The sequence below is a fragment of the Strongylocentrotus purpuratus genome, unplaced genomic scaffold (genome assembly GCF_000002235.5).
Source record: "Strongylocentrotus purpuratus isolate Spur 01 unplaced genomic scaffold, Spur_5.0 spur5_contig_836, whole genome shotgun sequence".
NCBI classification, from domain to species: domain Eukaryota; kingdom Metazoa; phylum Echinodermata; class Echinoidea; order Camarodonta; family Strongylocentrotidae; genus Strongylocentrotus; species Strongylocentrotus purpuratus.
In genome coordinates, this window is record NW_022145542.1 from 404,299 (window position 1) to 410,574 (window position 6,276).

Below are 6,276 nucleotides of genomic sequence, written 5' to 3' on the forward strand. Positions count from 1 at the left end.
GCGAGTTCGTAATTAGGATTTGCGCATGGGCAGATGAAGGTCATTCGGACCCAAATTGTAAAACCATTGAGACGAATACTGGATCGTGCTCATGAAAGTTATGTAATCAGTATTCATTTATGCACCAACAGTACATTTATCTGATACACAGGTGGAAGTATTCTTCTCAAGAGGCAAACAAAAGGTATTCATGAAGCACCTCCATCACTTTGGCAGTGATTATTCTAAAATGCACAGGTGGGAAGTATCCATTGTGTCTAAGATCTGTGGATATTTTGGGGTCATGCGGTCCAGAGCTATTTACGAACTCTCTTATTCAATGTGCCTAATAAAACAATTATGTATCTGCTGATGTCCAAATGAGATAAAGCCATGGCATGCATATTTCTATTTTGCCTGCTCCTTTATTTCATTATGAAACAATCTTTGAAAAGTTAAATTGTACTTGTGAAGGGGCTTTTTTTGTTTAAATAGAAATTAGTAGTTTTGTAACTAATTTCGCTACAGAAAGATGGCACATCATATACATGTAAAAAGGTTGAATGATGTCGGTAAAAATGTTATAAACCCTAACTAGGTGGGTAGAATTGATCTTTTGAGTAATGGGACATCCAATGTCAAACTCATGCTATACAAAAATACCATTATTCTAAAATTTAAGGTAAAATATCACAGGACCTTGAAAGTATTTAAAATTGTCAGAAAATATCTTGTTACTGCGATAACTTTAAGAGCATTAAAACAATTCAAACCAAACTTAATGGATTAAAAGTATTGTAAAACGTGTATTTTGTCAATGTGTATGTTCATCTTGATGTTACTGTTAATTTTATGATTATATGATTGAAAATAAATGTATATAAAACATATTGCTTTAATTTCTACCTTTTTTCTAAAAGAGTGTAATGGAGAGAAATGTTATTTTGAAGAAAGGGATGTGAATATGAGAGTGGCCATGGACAGAAAATGTCATTAATTCCATCTATCATAATGTCAATGAAGGAATTTCAAATGACTTTATCGGGGGAGGGAGGCATGTTTCAAAATTTTCTTTTGGGAAAAAGTATATTGTCGGTGGGATGACAAAACCTCGTATCTCAAAAATCATGAATTTTCAGGAAAGCGAAAAAACTTTCCTGTCTCAACAAATTTAGTGCTGTGACACCGTCCTTTCTTTTTAAAACTGGAATATTTATACAATTTTTAATGTCATTGTTGAAATATAGTAAAATAATTGTTTTTATATTTGAAAGTGAGTTACAAGGTTTTTGCGTTTATCTACATCGAGATACGAGCTCTTAGTTTTTATTCAAATTGAGATACAAGTTTTTACTTCCAACTCTGAACGAGTTACGAGGATTTGGTTGAATAAGTTGCGAGGATTTGAATACACTAACTTTGGTACTGTTAGGCCGTTTAGTTTAAGGGTGTTTGTGTGGAATTTGTGAAAAAAAACCGAGAAGGAGGCGTTCCATGGATTTATCAGGTGGTGTCGTAGGCCATTAGGTACAAAATTATGCAAAAAAATCAAAATCTCAAAAATTGAGATACAAGGTTTTGTCACCCCACCAACAATATTTACAATTTTTCAAGTACAGAACACAATGGAGAATACTTTGATTGATCCTTTATAATATTTTATGATGTAACATTCTATTGATAACAAATATTGACTGATAATAATAAATAAACAGTAAAAAATATAAAATTGTTTTATTACCAGAACTAAATGCCAAGTACATGTATAGAGAAGAAGTGGGTGAATTATGTATAAGGAGGAATGTCCAGTGAATGTGCAAGATGCTGAAGAATAGAACGAGAGATGATGTGAGGAGTTAAAAAAGTCACAGCTTGAAAAGGGTGATGGGGGGAGGGGGAGAAATATAGAATGTAAAACATGAATTGAGCAATTACAAGGAGCTGTACATAGTTGGGAGTATTGAAATTGAGATGATTATGATGATGGAAAAACCTTTATAGTAGCAGGGTACATAGGACATTAGAATATAGCAAAGAGAATGTTTTCTTCTGATAAGTAACATTCTTTTTCTTTATATTGTTTTTATTATCTTTTCAGTGAATATAATACAAAATGTAGGGGGGGGGGGGGATGGTACGACAGAAACAACATATGTTAGTTCATTTTCCATCACATGAGAAATGTAACTATAATTATAACTATCCTACCTTGAAAGTTTTAATACCCCTTCCCCCTCTAAATAATTTTATTACATTTATTTTTTAAAGGCCTATATGCCTATATTTAAGTCGTAAGAACAGATCATCGATGATGATGACAGTATTTATAATGGTATAATAGTAGTACATGTAGTAGTAATAATAAAAATGATAAATATTACTACTACTTCTTATGTACTACTGTTGCTACTACTATACTACTACTACTACTACTACTTCTATGTACTAGGTAATACACAACTTATAATGGTAATAATGATAATGATTATAATAATGATGATAATAATAATTATCATATTAATGAGAAGAAGGAAAAAAATGATTATGATGTTGATGATAATAAGATGAAGGAGGAGGAGCAGGAGGAGGATGATGATGGTGGTGGTGATGTGCATAATGATGATATTATGATGATGATGATGGTATACAAACAAAGAACAAAGAAACAAGCTAAAAAGAGTTGTTTAATTGAATAGAGTCCTTTACATCACGGATTCTTGTTTCTATTGTTTTGCTTCTTAGTTTGTTGTATACTGTCTGGGATACACCGGAGTTTTTTTTCTTATTTTTTTTCTTCACATCAGCAATTATACTCATCATCATGCAGCGATCGAGCTAGTTCAGTTCTTCTCGGCGAACCGACGTTGTCTACTTGCCAATTGATATCCGAAGAAGCAGAAGTTGCAATCAGACTCTTTGAGTTTTGAGCAGAATATAACATTTCGTCTTGTCATTTTTGGTATGTATATTATACCTGCTAATTATTAGACGAAAATATGAATATAAAAATTGACTGTTTAGCTTTGAGCCCTGGCTAGCATCAACGTTGTACGTGGAGGATTAGGCCAGGCCAGGCCAGGTCAGCGGGCAAGTCGGTGCCAGCACCTTTGCCTCGCCTCCTCGCCTGGCTAGCGAGCACTTTCTGAAGCTGTTCTGTTGTATCACGATCGACCAGCTCTGGCTGAGATGCATGTTGTTGGTGGTTGTAATATTTTAGCGTCTATGTATGGCAGTCCGTCAGTTTTGAATATTCTCATAAACTATTTTTTTCCTTCTAAATACAAACTTTATATGATATAATTATGAACATTAATTAACTTTTCTCTTTTATCATGTTTACTAGACTAGACCCTATTATAATTTATTTTTTGCCATTTCTGATTGATCATTGCCATTCATTGGCATTCCAATGTCTCTGCACTAGACCCTAGCTCTGTATTAAAAAAAAAAATTATACCGGTAGTCTTTACTAAACTATAGACCCTATACCGTATATAAATTTATGGTATATTATGCAAGGTTACCAAATCAAGTGATAGACTTCTACCCGCATATATATACCAGTACCAGTATTTCTATGGAGCTTGCATGAATGTGTGATCACGATCGAAGGTGCAGTGCCAGTGATGCGATGCAAGGGTCAAGCCCAATTAAGTCTGTGCCACTGTGGTAGATAATAGGCTAGATCTACACAATCATGATATAGACAGGTTTCAAGTGCAGTAACACCCTTTTCAGAAATAACAAGTTACATATCGCCCCAATTCAATCTCAAATTCATCACAGAATATTGATCACAGTGGATTCACGAGCCTCAGCATGCTGCACTAGATCTATCTAGCCACAACAGTGTTTAGTGGATTTGACATGATGCATCCTGGAAAAAGTCAACATCATATCAGCTGTGGCTAGGCTTTGATGTGCCCTAGCTAGGAGGAGATAAGGGGTATTGATCAGAGTATTTGGTCTGTAGCTAGGGCGCAGGTCCGAGAATGAGGATCGTCCGCATAAACAAGAATATTCTTGTATACGCGGACAAAGTGCGTCCTAAAAAATATTCTTCTGCGGGTTTGGGGTTCCCAATCTGCACCCTGGCGATGCGAAAAACAGACTTATTTTTGCGGACGAATCTGTCCGCGTTTATGAAGACAATCCTCACTTGTGGGGACGATCCTTATTCTCGGCCCATCCTACTGTTGGTGGGGAAGATTTAAATAGCTTAACCAGGGTTTTAAAAAATGGGGTCTTATCGACCCTTCTCAATATTTTGGCCTCTGTGTTGGGAAAACTGACCATAGAATTATAGTCACTCTTGGTCAAATAATTTTTCAAATCGTTATTAGGTTTATCAGCAAAGGAGATTTTATGGGCCTTTTCTCCAATTTATATACAATTGTGACCTGATGCTAGATAAAGTGGTCAAACTGACTGCCATCAACAACAATAATGGTAATTTCTGTCACTTTTTGGTCAAAAATGGCCTTTGTATTAATTTTTTTTTTAAAATCAAGCTATATAATCTGTCATAATTAATTGATGGGTGGGTTTTGAAATCTGAATTCACTGACAAATTTGCCCTGATATCGGAATAATTTATCTCGTTAAATAAATTTACACAAATAGGACCCCTTTGGTCATATCGATTGGTGGCTAGCGGTTTGCTGTGCTGCAAAGGTCGAAAGATATCAATTTAAGAGCCAAAAATTTGGCCGCGGTCTACCGATGGGGGCGCTTTAAATTGTGAATCCAACTTGTCAAGTGCCTTGTACATGTACACACCTATGGCCCGTTATTTGTTGCAAACAATAACAAAAAATAACACCTTTAATATACTGTATGTTCAAAAATTATTTCTGTAATCAGAACACTAGATAAGATATAAAACAATGTACACTGTATGCGGGCACCTTGTTGCAAAAATATGGGGGTATTTAGGCACTTTGCTGCCAGAGATCATTCTGTTTCTAAATACTGTGAGTGAGGAAGAAATAAACTTTTTATCTTTAAAATGCTATTTCCTTGTGAAATTACATACTCTAGCAGCTTCTAATATTGGGTGTTTCACAAAATAGATGTTCTTCCAAAAAAATAAATTTGTTTTTAACTAAATTTCTCTCGCGGCACCACTAGATATCTCTTGCGGCACTGCGAGATTTCAAATAAAAATTACATTTTCACCATGCTGGTGCGCTTCATATTATTGAGATATGGTACTGTGTACAAACTTGGATCATGCACAAATAATTCACACTACCATTGTACATCATGAACAATTGCAAAATAGCAATCAATAATTTGCCAACTTTACTTTTTGTTACGTTGCCCAGGTGTTATCTAAAGAGAATTATGCTCCCTCGTTCAATAGCTGAAAGGATTTTCCACCACATTCCCAGACAGACCCAAACTTGAGATAGCAGTGTAGGCATTTAATTTGAAACAACCATCTAAAGAGAGACATTTGAAGTCTTGAAGATATATCTAAAAACTTGACTGCAAATTAATGATTGCATTTTCCAGTAGAGCTGGTAAGAAAGGAATGAAGTTATTAGATAGGTTTAGACCCGAGTCTACTCCTAATATAGAAATACATGGATCTGTACACTGTACAGTACATTCATTGCTACTGCACTTGAATACATGAGGGCCGATATAGACTGCAGGGCAGCGTTTCACGAAACCGTCATAAGTACAAGTTCACCGACATCCCATTGAAACGCGTGTTAAAGTTAATACACGCATTTCAATGGGATGGCAGTGAACTTGTAGTTTATGACGGTTTCGTGAGACGCTGCCCAGTTCATTCCTTCCCAGTGCATGTAGACATTTTAAAGCACAATGGCTATCCGGTTGACTGACTTCACTTTTGTGTCCAGTGCCCTGTTTCATCAAACTTGATATCAATAACAAGTTATGATAACTGTTATAAGCTACTGAAATCGTGGCATTTGATTGGCTGAGAGCAAAATTTGTCGTAGATATTTATCATTTGTTATTGATAACATGTTTTATGAAATAGGGCCCAGGAACTATTCATGAAGACAATGGAGGATCTGGATGAGCGAACTTGAAATGGTGGTTCAGTCAAAAAGACAAGCTGCAAAACTAGTGCTGTTTAAATAAGATTTTTCAAAGTATGTGTAGCCAACAAAACAGACCCAAAATGAACTAGGATGATCCTGACTATACATCAAACGAACTATTATGGTATATATACATGTACAGGTACATATGTAGCTTTTAACCAAGAAGTGAAGTAGTAACAACTGAACAATTATGGAGCTCAGAGAGGGACTGCCT